We start from the raw sequence: 14918 nt of genomic DNA on the forward strand, positions 1-14918 counted from the left end.
CGGTTCAGTTCACATTGGAAGCTGAATCTTTCAAATCCTCACTTTTCAAAACATTGTTGTTTTTGTTGTTGTTGTTATTTAATTGATTAATTTGTATCCCGCCCTTCCTCCCAGCAGGAGCCCAGGGGGGCAAACAAGGCACTACACTTTAAAACATCATAAAAACAAATCTCAAAATACATTAAGACAAAAGAGTGTTAAAAGCATTTTAAAAACTCTTAAAAAATGGGTTAAAAACATTATTAAAAAACATATTAACATGAGAACCAAAACACAGCCATCCTTCGCAATTCACACTTATTTGAATTTTGCAATGTAGTTTACCAGCCAAACAACGTTTGCAAAAATTAAATTCATTAAGGGAAAGTGTGTGTAAAAATGAACATATGAGTGAAGGTAACATACAAAAATACATTATATGATGAGAAATTGCTTGCAAAAATGTGTTCATTAGGAGAAATTTGCACTAAAATGCTGGAGAATTTTCATGAGGATTTTTTTAAAAACAAAACAAAACGCAAACTGGTACAGAAATGTGGAGAACTGAATTTAAGGTTGGAAAAATGAGAAACTGAGAGAACTGAAATTGACAGAACTTTCCATCCCTGTGCTATTAGTTATGATGTCTATGTTCTACCTCCACTGTCAGAGGCAGAGTACCTCTGAAGACCAGCAGCCAGAGGGAGAGTGCTCTTGCGTTCAGGTCCTGCTTGCAGACATCCTTAGGCATCTGGTTGGCCACTGTGAGAACAGGATACAGGACTGGATGGGCCTTTGGCCTGATCCAGCAGCCAAGCGCTTCTCAGGTTCTTGCATTTAGCCTGGAGAAGAGCAGATTAAGTGGAGAGATGATAACTGTCTTCAAATATCTGAAGGGTTGTCATACAGAAGATGAAGCAGACGTGTCCTCTGTTGCCCCATGTTACAGAGTGCAGGTAAACAGCGATCACTGAACAAGCATCGTGTGTGAATCTTAGTTAAGCAGACCACTTTGTCTGGAAATTACTCACACAGACACTTTTGGCTTCAAAATAAGAAAGCTACTTTATTTAAAGAAATACATACTTGGATAGGAAAGAGATTCTAACCATCTATCTCTGTCTAAGTTGAAGGTCCATGGCATTAATCCCAGTGCATGCCCTCAAGCTGGAGGAGAGAGGGGGGAAATGTCTCCTTTCTCCCAAGAGATCAAAGAGAAGAGTGAGAGAAGGGACAGGTGTCGTGGTCAGCAACCTTAGGGTATCATCTAACAGACAGGAAAGGTGAGTCAGCAGAGGTAAGGATAGACATAGCCTAAGCACCTGGAGGTCCTCACCTCCATCTACCTCTTCACCCTTTCAGAACAAGCTGGGCTGCTCTCACATTCTCCAACACCTCAGAGGGCAGGAGTTGAACCAGTAGGCTGGAATGGAGCAGAATTCGGTTAAACATTAGGAGCAACCTCTGAAGAGAAAGAGCCATTTGACAGAGGAACAGGCTGTCTTAGGAGGTGGTGGGTTCATAGAATCATAGAATAGCAGATTTGGAAGGGGCCTATAAGGCCTTCGAGTCCAACCCCCTAACTCAATGCAGCATACCCAACAGGTGGCTGTCCAGCTGCCTCTTGAATGCCTCCAGTATGGAGGAGCCCACTGCCTCCCTAGGTAATTGGTTCCATTGTTGTGCCACTCTGTTAGAAAGTTTTTCCTGATGTTCAGTCAAAATCTGGCTTCCTGCAACTTGAGCCCATTATTCCATGTCCTGCACTCTGGGACAATCGAGAAGAGATCCCGGCCGTCCTCTGTGTGACAACCTTTCAAGTACTTGAAGTGTGCTATCATATCTTCCCTCAGTCTTCTCTTCTCAAGGCTAAACAAGCCCAGTTCTTTCAGTCTCTTTTTCACTGGAGGCATTTAATGGGAGGCTGGGCAGCTATCTGCCAGGGATTCTATAGAGGCCTGCCTCTATGTCAGGGAGACTAGTTGACCTTTAAAGTCCCTCCCAACTCTATCATTCCATGACAGGCCTGTCAAGAGCTCATTGCTACATTAGAGCATCAGCAGAAACAGAAGGCAGGGCAAAAGGCAGGCAGCCCAACTACAGAAGGAGCAAGAGCCAATGACAGGCAGAGCCAATTAATTCTAGTTTTGTCCCCAAATCAAAAAGATATAAACATGTCTGTGATATTCTTAGAACGGGAAAGGTGACAGTTCTGGAACGCTGCTGGTTCACAACTCAAAGATTCTCTTCAAAACTTTAATGCAGCAATTCTAAACACAGTAGGAAGGAAGATTCATTGAACGTAATGGTAGTTCCTTCCAAGTAAAGCATACTTAGGTTCAGTGGTGACGGGTGCACATTGGGATTGGTGGGGCGTAAGGCAGGGAGGTCTAACCGTAGGTGGAGCCAGAGACAATGATAGGCAGATCCAGACTGGTAGCAAGTCAGTAGGCAGGAAGGTGGGGGCTGGCTGAGGGCAAACTGTGATTGGAAGGGCAGTTCTCTGTTCACCCTAATGGATCAGCCTCCACTGCCTGCCCCACACACACACACACCAGCACCTGCCACCTAAGGTGGCCACCTCACTCTGCCTAATGGTAGGGCCAGCCCTGACCCAGAGAACACCAAGTTATTGGTCAATATACAAATGTTGTAAATAAAGTAAATCATTTCCCCAGACACTCCAGTCACATACAGATTTTCCAAACTACCTCTCATCCCAGCCTATGCTTCTCAGTGCTCCTTTGATTTTCATAAGTGAATGATTTGGGAATTCAAAGTGAGTGGCTTTGATTCACTTGTCAAGATTAGGAGTGGGGGAGAAATTTGATTCAGTTCACATTGAAAGTCTGAAACAATATGAGAATCGAAGCACAGCCATCCTTCTAAATTTACGCTATCCAAATTTTGCAATGCAGTTCTCCAACAATGTTTACAAAAATACATGTATTAAGGGAAAGTGTGCATAAAAATGAATATGTGAGGGAAAATAATATACAAAAATGCATTATATTTTGAGAAATTGCTTGCAAAAATGTACACATTAGTCAAAACTGCATACACAAATGTGTTTATTAGGAGAAATTTGCACTCAAATGCTTGAGAATTTTAATTTAAAAAAAATTGCAAATTGCTGCAGCAATGTGGAGAACTGAATTTAGGACTGGAAAAATGAGACACTGAGAGAATTGAAATTGACAGATCCATCCATCCCTAGTCAAGATTTTCCTGTGGAAATTATCATTGTCTCTTTACATCAGGGTTTGGTTGCATAAGCCAACTGTAGGCATCCAAAATTTATTTATATACACAGAGTGTATGTCATTCATGTAATCTGCTTGCAGAATTTAGGATTTATAGTGCAGAATTCAAGATATATAGAAAGTAATTTACAGGGAAGGTGGACATAATCTGTTGCATTTAGGGCCTTCAGCTAGTTAATTATGCTGGTGTTATTTTTAAGGACCACAATGCAGACAATGCCCACCACGGTCTGCATAAATCCTATTAAAGATCAAATAATAGCTGTCACTTCTGCTTCTACATTTAGTTAGCAACCTTGAATAACTGCAACCTGGATCTCTAACTCTCCATCAACAGACAGCAGTCTCCGGTAACAGGGAGACAAATGAGTCCTTTTTTCCAGGGACAGGACAGTCATTCTGTTCATTAGAATGCAGTCACTGTAAAAGACAGTAGATGTGCCAGTGGTTACAGTTTTGTGCTAACTGAAATAAAATTTCTGACAAGTATATCATGATTATAGCTCATCTCTGGGAGTGGGTGGCGGTGACCAATGGAGGCCGGTAGCTCCAATGTCAGTGGGGCAGTGCCTCTGCTTTGGGTTTTAGTCTGACCTTTCATTGAGCTGCCAAGGTGCTCAGCAGTTTGTATTTAAGTCCATGTGAAGCGGGGGAACCTTTTTTCTGTCGAGGAGCTGCATTCACTCAGACACAATCCACTGGGGGGCCACTTGCCAGTGGTGGGCAGGGGCAGAGCCAGTGGTGGGCAGGACTAAAGCCAGTTGTGGGCAAGGCTAAAGATTCCTCACCCCTGCATTACTCTCTAGTAAGTAAAACTTGTAGGCAGCCTTGGGACTGATGCAGTTGTGGGCAGGGCCAGAGTCTGAAGCAGGGGGACAGAGCCTAACGCAGGGGGCAGTACTACAATGGGGCAGTGGGGTTTTTTCTCTCTTTGGTTTTGCCTTCCCCTTTTCTCTCTTCCTCTCTTTCTGCCATCCCCTTTCTCCCCTCCCAGTTTTCCCCTCCTTGCCAGGAACATAAAATCAGACCAAGGGCCATGTGAAATTAGGCACATAAATAGCAATGGTTAAAGTATATCAACACTAGCAGCATTGTGCCTGGTGTTGCTCAGGAATTCTCAGAAACAAAAAAAATTATCAGTGCAGTTTTTAAATCCGTGATCAAAATCAGTGCAGTTTTGAAAGGTTCAGTCCGCCATCTTGATTCAAAATGGCAGTCAGTTGTATCCAAACATAGTTGAAAACCTGATCCTCAAATTTTGATGCAAAATTTGTTTATATTGTAAGAGGTATACGAAGGCATAGCGAACAGACAACTTTCCAAAATATATAGTAAATAGCAGTGGGGGGACATGGTCTTGAGAATAAATTTCTGAGCAGGTGAGATCTGTGGATTTTCTTTAGGGTTGTGTTTTGTGCCCTTGGGCTGATTCACACACTGTGTTCTGGGTACTCCAAAAACAGAAAAATTATATAACATTCGGCAAATAGAAGGAGTGGCTATTTTTGTTTACCTCTTCTATCACAGAGTCCTGTGAAAACTATATAAAGACAGAGAGACTTGCTTTATCGCAGTCATGGGGAACCTTTCTCAGCCAGGGGGCTGCATTCTCTCATGAGCAGCTTTCTGGGGACCACATGCCAGTGGTCAGTGGGGCCAGAGTCAAATGTGGCCAGGGCAATACTGTTGTACAGCAGGGTACATTCCAGCCATGCCAAAATCAGAGCTTTTTACACACATCCCCCACATCTCTCCCATCCAGGCCAGTAAAAAGCATTGTCAGAGCGCAAGGGCACATTCCAGCCAGGCAAAAACACTCAAGGAGGGCATGAAGCAGGGATGGTCAAGGGTGTGGCCAGGGGAGAGGGGAAGTAGCCAAGAGAGAGTCATGAGGGCCGCATTTGGCCCCTAATCCCCCCCTGCTTTACTCCCTAGTAACTGGAATTAGCAATGGCCAAGCGCTCGGAAGACATCAGAGCAAAATGTTTCCTTCTTGTTTCCCAAGTGCCCTGATCTGCTCTCAGTGGCAGCGAAAGAGAGAAGAGGTGCTCACCTTTCAGCACCACTGCCAATAAATTGGGTCGAGGGCTGCTGGGCCATAAATAAGGCCAGGCAGGCCAGATTAGTCCCACAGGGCAGTGGTTCACCACCCCGCTCTAGCTATTTGATTGTGTCACTTCCTGTGTTTTTCATTGGCTATACAATAATACCACAGTTAACAAATCCTCCAGGAAAGAAGCTCCTTTTCACAGTCTTTTTTGGGTGCGGAGGGTGTGGGAGGGCGCACACTCTGACATAGTTAGAATGTGGCTCCTTGACTCCTGGATTGTGGCTGCTGCAGGTAGCTCTGTCACGCGCAGCTGGAATGGCACTCCTTGCCAGGTGGCACAGGCGCCTCCCCAATAAAACAGTGCTTTGGGTGCCCTGGAAGCACTGTTTACTGCAGATGCATTTGCTCGAGTGTAGGGGAGGTTGGCACAGAGAGGGAGAGACAGCAAGCACAGGGTGGTGGCAGTGGCTGCCCCTTGCCTGCCTGCTCAAGTGTACGGAGAGGAGAACTTGCTCAAAACTTTAGACTGCTATAGCAAGGTGCTACATGATAAAAGAAAAAAGGCAAGGCAGGCAACCCTGGATGCATCTTCGAAGAAGCCTGCGTGCAAGGCTTACATGACCTGGTTGTTTCATTTCAGACACGCTTATTATTAGTTTTGAATTAAAAGTTTGCTGAAATATGTTGAATTGCTCTTCTTGTTTGTGGTGCAGGAACCTATTCCTATTCTTTCCATGTTATTCCTACCTCTGGTACCAAAGTTTCTATCAAAGAAGTAATGTCCAGGAACGCATGTACTTTGTTAACTGAGGTATTACTGTATTGTCTGGGAAAGGCTTAGCAGTGCAATCCTATGCATGTCTATTCAAAAGTAAGGCTGCGTACACTCCATACATTTAAGCACATTGAAAGCACATGACTTCTCACAAAGAATCCTGGGTACTGTAGTCTATCCCTTACAGAGCTACAGTTCTCAGTGCCCTTAACAAACTACAGTTCCCAGGATTGTAGGAGAGGGATTCATGTGCTTTCAATGCATGGTGTATATGCAGCCTACGTCCCACAGGATTCAATAGGAATTACTCATCTGTCAGTGTGCATAGGATTGCATCCTAAAGGAGCCAAAATCCTAAGCCATTTCTCTGCATAAAATCTTACCAGTCACTGTGTGTTCTTGGGTGAAAGAAGTTATACATTTTAATATTTCAGTAGCAGTAATCCACCTATGATATTGGTAGCAATATGAAACAACATGACCCTCTGACTTGCGATAGGGGGGAATTCATTCACTTCACATTAATGCAAATCTACCAAACTTGCACTTCCCAAAACAATCCGTGAAGCAAAATGCAGATATTCTTGGAAATCTGCACTCTCTCAAATTTTGTGATGCAGTTCTCCAACCAGATAATGTGTACAAAAATCTATATTAGGAAAAGGGTGCACAAAAATGTATTCGTAAAAGCAGCATACAAAAACGCAATATATTAGACAAAATTGTTTCCAAAACTGTGTACATTAGACAAAATCACATCTCACGTTGTGTATATTAGGAGACATGCAATAGCTTGTGGCTAAAGCAAATAAAGGATTTAAAAAAAAAATTTAGGAGACGTGAAAATGTATTTTAAAATATGTATATAAGAATGTGTGCGTTAGGAGACATGTGAAAATGTATTTAAAAATTATGCTGATTTTTTTTTTAAAAAATGCAAAATTATGCAGAAATGTTGGAAAATATTCAGTTTCCCAATTGAAGTTGGGAAAATAAGAGAAATCAGAATTGATCTGCGGGAGATGCTCTATCTGCGGGAGATGCTCTAGCTGTGGATTTCCTTCTGTGAGCAGGGGGTTGGACTCGATAGCCTACAAGGCCCCTTCCAACTCTATGATTCTATGATTCTATGACCAATTCATCCATCTCTGACTCTCACTCTGTATTTTTTTGCCTAGCTTGTTCCTCTATCACGCAATAGCATTGGTCCAGTTATAGGCCTGAAATAGCCACCCCAAGCTAAAAGATTTTCCTTGCTAATCTTCTTCCTAGGAAAAGGGGGAGGGAGAGGCTAAAAATGTATTGGAGTGACACTTGAAATCTGTAGCTGCATTCGTCATTCTGTCAAGGACATGGAGAGAAGCTGCCTGAAACTGCAGCAGGAAAACAATTTGCTGAAGCGGTAAGTTGCAACTCACTGAAAACCATTCCTGGCACCCTGTTACGTGATCAACAACAGCTGAAGTAGGACTTGAAATATGAGCTTGATGATGCAAAACAGAAGATATATAACACACACCGGACTGACCTCTAGATGGTGGGATTTGATAACCACCATCTGTGTCTTGCTCTAGAAATCGTGTGGTAACGCAATTATCCCAGTCATGTGCACTCAAAGATATTACTTGGATGCCAGCAGCTGGAATGTGAAATATGAATAATCAAAGGAAACCTGTTCCCTCAACTCTTAGCAGGAGTGATCCTGTTCAGGGTTCCAGACTGCCTGCCAGACAAGGATGCTCTCTTTCAAGATATCACAAGCTGTAAGAAGCTCAAGCAGATCATCCTATTCCCTCCCCATCCCCATCCGTGTAGTGGGGTGTGTCAGGGGGGTCCAAGTGACATTCAATATTGTTATAGTAGTGGTGGGGGTTCCTCTGAATGATATTTCTTTGTTCCCTTCAAGACTGTGGTTTTGTATCTGTAAGATACAAAAAGATTAGGGGAAGGGCTGTAGCTCAACAGTAGAGCATCTGCCTTGCATGCAGAAGGTCCCAGGTTCAATCCCTGGCATCTCCAGGTAAGGCTGAGAGAGACTCCTGCCTGAAATCCTGGACAGCTGCTGCCAGTCAGCATAGACAATACTGAGCTAGATGGACCAGTGGCCTGAGTCAGTGTCTCCAAGTTCATCCCTCTAATTTGGGGAGAGACTATAGCTCCATGGTTGAGCATCTGCCTTGCATGTAGAAGGTCCCAGGTTCAATCACCAGCATCTCCAGGTAGGGCTGGGAGAGACCCCTCCCTGAAATCCTGGGGAGCTGCTACCAGTCAGGGTAGACAATACTGAGCTAGAGGGACCAGTGGTCTGACTCAGTATAAGGCAGCTTCCTGTGTTCCTAACCTGGGAGTCTGTAGTAGAAGGAACTACTGAAGTGTTCAAACCAGTCTCTTTGTTAAGATAATGGCCCTAGCCTGTTAAGCACACTTGGTCAAGCACAGATGTGTTGACACTACTGGTGCTGCCTTGAAAAGAACGTAGGCTTTACCCCCTCCCCCCTCCCCTGGCTGGATGCTATGTTATCCTAGGGCTAGGCAGTGGGGACTGGTGGCTCCGATGTCAGTGGGGCAGTGAATCTGCTTCAGGGTTTAGTCAGAACTTTCAAGGAGCTGTCCAAGTTTCTGAAAGCACCTTGGATAGCTCCATAAAAGGACTGCTTAAAGTGCTATAAAAGTGCTATAAATGTATAGTGCAGATGAGGCCATACAGTTCTGATCAGACTTTTTACACCAGAGGTAGACAGACTTGTGTGGCCTACTTTGTGTTTTTTTTTCTAGAACCCCAAGATCCACTAGTTGGAGTCTGGTGGGAATGAAACAGACTTAAAATCAGAGAACTCTTGAGTCCAATAAATTATTTTGAGTACCAGAACTGAATGGAGCTCACAGTTCTTCCACACAAATATCCATTTCTAGTAACCCCCAAGCTTTCTGCATTTCAGCAGTATAACTGACGGGGGGGATCATTTTGTGGTTGCTGCTGAGAGCCAGTGTGGTGTAGTGGTTAAGGTGTTGGACTACGAATCCCCACACAGCCATGAAACACACTGGGTGACCTTGGCCCAGTCACTGCCTCTCAGCCTCAGAGGAATGGTAAACCCCCTCTGAATACCATTTACCATGTAAACCCTATTCATAGGGTCACCATAAGTCAGAATTGACTTGACGGCACTCCATTTCCATTTTTCATTTCATTGTTAAACAATTAAGCTTCCAAATCCCTTGCCAATCTTCTACGTATCATCCAGAGATTTACCCGTAGATCCTGATCTACCTTTCTCCACCCTTGTTTCAGACCATAAACCTGCAGACAGGAATTGCTCCTTTTAACAGAATTACTGTATTGTGTCCACCTGTTGAGGTGCTTTATGAAATCACTGTCATCATCACCTTATATTAAAAGACAGATTTGGTTCAGAAAATGCTAGGATCTTTCCTTTTTCACCACAAGATGGCAACCTTTCCTTTCTTATTTGTCTTTAATCTTTATTCTCACTTTTGTCAAATTCTAGAGAACCTTTGGAGAGGAGCTGTCTGCGTAGGGGTGACCTTAGTCTTGTGGGGTTTACTTCGTTCATTACTCCACCAATGTGTTTTGAACAAATAAAGCCAGAGTACATAATCAGAATTGCTTAACAATCGCCATAAGGCATAGTTAATCTGGATTCAGTGATCCTGAGTCTGCTTTCTTCCTTCCTTACAAAGGTGCCTGTCTGGATTAGGGTTGCCAGGTTCAGGGCCTGAGACTGATCCTGTATCTTTAGGAGAAGAGAAAGTCAGCCAAGTGCAGGTGTTCTTGCAGCTCTGTAATGGGAAAAACCACAAGGTGGAATTCTCCTCCCTGCACAACTTTTAAAGATACAGAAGACCTCTTGGAGGCCAGGTCTGGCAACCAAGAGGTCTTCTGTATCTTTAAAAGTTGTGCAGGGGTAAGGGAGAATTCCACCATGTGGTTTTTCCCATTACAATGTTGCAAGAACACCTGCACTTGGCTGACTTTCTCTTCTCCTAAAGATACAGGATCAGCCTCAGGCCCTGAACCTGGCAACCCTAGTCTGGATCAAAACGAGGCCCATCTAATCCAGTCTTCTTTGCAAGAATCCCAGACATCATCAGAATATTAGAAGAGGTCTTCTGCATCAGACACTTCTAGTCCTGCATCCTTCTTGCTACAGAGGCAAACCAGTTGCCTTCAGGAAGCCCACAAGCAGGGCCTACTTGTTCCCAAGCAACTGGCATCCAGTGGCATATTGTATTTGAAGGCAGAGGTTCCATATAGCCACCACACTTATATGTTACCAGGCCAGGTTCTAGTTGTTGGCTTGTGTGCGTTGTTGTGTGAAACAGCATACATTACGTTGGAGTTAAGTTGAGCAAGAAAACTCTTCAAAGCATGTTAAGAGTCTTTATTAAGACATTAAGGCCAGAGGCTTAAGAGTAAATACATGTAGAGATTCTTCAGTCACCCCCCCTTCTGGTACATCTCTCTCCATAGATGAACACAAAAGACAGCCTCTCAGCTCAGAGGCATAATTCAGAAGAGCAACAACTCACATAGACTCTGTTACAACTTTCCCAGCTGTTATCAGATGGCTACCATAGCAACGACCTTCACTGTCCGTTCCCAGACTGGACATAGCCATAACTCCCCCTTAACCACAGTTACGTCTTCACACTTGCAGGCTTCATGGAAAACTACTAGAGACAGTAATGCCTACTGGTCACCAGCCCAACAGCCTCCCTTTTTTCCATTAAGACTGCACAATACACATGAAATACATCTCCATAATACATAGTCATACAATCATACATTTCTACAATACCTCTTGCAATACATTTCAGTACATTGCATTTTCAGTTCAGTACAGTTCAAAAGTATATCTCAGTACATAGCAGTACATTTCAGAAACTTTATTCACTCACACTTTGGTTCATTCCAAGCCTTGTTACCAGTTTGCCAAATTTCTCCTCACACAAAGGCTTGGTCATTATGTCGGCCACCATGTTGTTAGTGTCACAAAATTTTAGGTTAACAAACCCCTGCTGCATACAATCCCTTACGTGAAAGTATCTGACACTAATATGTTTTGTTCTCTTGGTATGAGCTTCTGATGTGGCTATCTTAATGCAGGTCTGATTGTCTTCATATACAGTAATCGGAAATTGCATATCAATGCCTATCTCCTGCATGAGCATTGCGAACCACTGTAGCTCATTACAGGCCTGTGACAGGGCCACATACTCGGCTTCTGCACTTGATGTTGCAACCACATTTTGTTTCTTGCTACTCCAGTCAATGCATGACCCGTGCCACATCACAACTATGCCAGAGGTTGACTTACGACTGCTCAGCTTCCCTGCATGATCTGCATCCACAAAACATTCAAGACCTCCTGTCTTTGCTCCTGACAAAACCAGACCCTTTGTCTTCGTGCCTTTCAGATAACGCACTATCCTTTTAATCCCTTGCCAGTCAGCCTCTGAAGGATGCTCTACCTTCCGGCTTAAAATACCGACTGCGTTACATATGTCTGGGCGAGACACCTTCACCAAATATTGCAATTTCCCTATTATGGGCCTGTACTTCTCAGGATCTGTACAAGGCGTCTCCTGCACATTCTGTTGGAAAGCCACAACCATTGGAGTCTTCACAACATTGCATTCTGTCATGTTGCATTCTTCTATGATCTGATTTATTTTACTTTCCTGACTCAATGTTATGCTTCCGTCTTCTGCACGCACAATATCCGTGCCTAAATAGTGTGTGACAGGCCCCAAATTCTTTGTGTCCACCTGCCTGCTCAGTTGCTCCCTTTGATCCCAAGGTATTTCTGCAACTTTAATGCTTCTGCTCAGAATTAACTGCTGTGTTTCTGGACACCAAACTTTGAAATATGCATTCTATTGTGCTCTAGGTGCACGTTTGCCACGTCTCTTACCCTGTGGCTTGTAAACTCGGCTGCGATGCACTCTTTCAGGCATCAGCCTGACTGCATTACATGAATACTGTGGCTGTGTGCTTTTAACAGCTGTCTTCTTACAGCTCTGGCGGTCATTCCCTTTCCGCCCCATTAAACTCAAGGCATCAGCACACTTCACACCCACAGTCATTTTAAACTGCCCTTGTGTCATGAAACCCTGACAGACAACATTTTCTCCTCTTTGCACCCAACATTTTCCTTTATCAAACCAGACTGAAAATTGACAACTCACCAGTTTGCCCACTGATAAAATATTATGAGCCAAATCCGGAACAAACAAACAGTGTGTCATAATTCCAAGCTTGTCAAATTTAATCAGACCTTTAGCTTGCACAGATTTCCGTGATCCATCAGCTAGTAAAACAAAGTCCTGCTCATCTGTAGATGTGTAAAACAGGCTCCTGTCTTTAATTAATATATGGCTTGCTCCGCTGTAGACAATAAAGTTAATTTGTTCCAAGTCTTTAGACTTCTGTTTACAAACAAAGTTCACACTGCCTTGCTTCAAGCCTCCGTCCCTGGAGTTTCGCTTGACTGGGCAATCCCGCTGGAGATGTCTACGATCTCCGCACACAAAACAAGCCTTCAGCCTCTGCTGCTCCCGCTTGTTTTCCTGTCTGCTTTCAGCAGCCTGCTCCGGTTCGGCATATTTCTCCTCCTTGCTTCTGACAGCTCCCACCGGCTGGGCTCTCAGCGCCTCCTGCCTCCGCTGCCATTCCTGGGACAATTCCTGCAACACGTCCCACATCTTTTTAGCCGACGGCTCATCTCTCACACACATCAGTTGAGAATCCGATAGAGCCAAGATTATAAACGCCTGCGCCCTCTGGTCTCGACGCTTCCAGGCCGCGGTCAGTACCGCCGGGGTTTTTTCTTCAATCACGTCCCATAAATCCTCTGTTATCAGCAAAGCCCTCATCCTCGGCTTCCAGCTGGCAAAATTCTTCTCATTAAGTCGTTCCATCGGCAAGCCTCCCCCAGACAGGTTTACAGCCATGTTGCTCACCTCCGTCTGGTTCAATCACGCTGCCCTCCCTGGAACTCCGTCTGCCTTTCAGACCAGCAACTTACTCCAGTGTAATGCGCTGTGGAGCGTAACCATCCTCTGCTACCACTGTTGGCTTGTGTGCGTTGTTGTGTGGAACAGCATACATTACGTTGGAGTTAAGTTGAGCAAGAAAACTCTTCAAAGCATGTTAAGAGTCTTTATTAAGACATTAAGGCCAGAGGCTTAAGAGTAAATACATGTAGAGATTCTTCAGTCACCCCCCCTTCTGGTACATCTCTCTCCATAGATGAACACAAAAGACAGCCTCTCAGCTCAGAGGCATAATTCAGAAGAGCAACAACTCACATAGACTCTGTTACAACTTTCCCAGCTGTTATCAGATGGCTACCATAGCAACGACCTTCACTGTCCGTTCCCAGACTGGACATACCCATAACTCCCCCTTAACCACAGTTACGTCTTCACACTTGCAGGCTTCATGGAAAACTACTAGAGACAGTAATGCCTACTGGTCACCAGCCCAACACTAGTTCATGTATCAATATATACAGTGTGGAACAACTTGGGTCCAAGATACCTTGAGGACTGCTCGAGCTCTTACATCCCAGCTGAATCACTGAAATCATCCCGAGGAGCACTGTTGGTTGCAGTGACGGCTGGTGGCTCCATGTCAGTGCAGTAGTGGGATCCGCTCCAGGTGTTAGTTTGAACTTTCCAAGGAGCTGTCCAAGGTGCTTTAGACTAAAAACCAGAGCTGATTCCACTGCCCCACTGACATGGCAATATCATGGTTGTCTCCCCCGCCCCCTTATTTCAGATGCCAGACTGAAGTCAACTAAAAAATCAGGCATTTAATGTCACCAGCTGTGGGATATTCTTCCAGCAGAGATTCAGCAGGCATCCTCACTACTAACTTCCAGGTGTCTCTTATTTATTAATTATTACATTTATATCTCAAGGTGGCATACAAACTGGGTTCTCCCCCTTCCAATTTTATCCTCACAACAACCCTGTGAGGTAAGTTGAGAGACCACGACTGGCCCAAGGTCAGCCAGTGAGCTTCATGGCCGAGCTAGGATTTTAACCCTGGTCTCCCAGGTCTCAGTCCAATACTCCAACCACTACACCACACTGGCTCTCCTGAAGACCGTTTTATACCAACAGGCCTACTCAGCTGTTAATTTTTTCTTTAAGATGAGTTAGTCACTTTTTAAAAATTATTTTATATTGTTTTGTGGTATTTTATACTCTATTGTATTTGTGCACATTGCTGTACACCACCTTGATATATTTTATATGAACAGACAGTTAATAAATATTTTTATAAGCAAATAATTGCACTAGATGATCCAACTGGAATTGGCCAATGGCCCATCAATAGACTAGCATTTACTTGCAACCTCTAATGTACAGGGCAACAACTAGAGACGCCTGGGTGAGACTGTATGTGTAAGGTGGTGCATTAATGTAGCCACTGCCTGACGTTTCAGCCAGGCTGCAGGCCTGGCAGAGCAGCATCTGACAGATGAATTGACTGCAACCCACTGCAAGAAGGCTAGCAGAGAGAGTGAGGTCCAGGGGCAACAGTTCCACAGCATACCCAATCATTCTCTGGACAGGCAAAGCAGCAGCCCCTTTTCAAAGATAACGTCCTCTGCACAGCTTCATCACCTCTTTATCCTTTCTTAAAAAATTAAAAAGATTAATTCTGCTTGGTGCAAAGGAACTCTGTGCATGCTCAGAGATACTCAAACCTAGGTGGGGAGGAACTCCACATATGCTCACAGATAAGAGTGGTTGAATTTCTACTTAGAAGGAAATCTGCACATGCTCAGACCTAGGTGAATTTCTACTTGGTGGCAAG

Source organism: Rhineura floridana, chromosome 16 (genome assembly GCF_030035675.1).
Source record: "Rhineura floridana isolate rRhiFlo1 chromosome 16, rRhiFlo1.hap2, whole genome shotgun sequence".
NCBI classification, from domain to species: domain Eukaryota; kingdom Metazoa; phylum Chordata; class Lepidosauria; order Squamata; family Rhineuridae; genus Rhineura; species Rhineura floridana.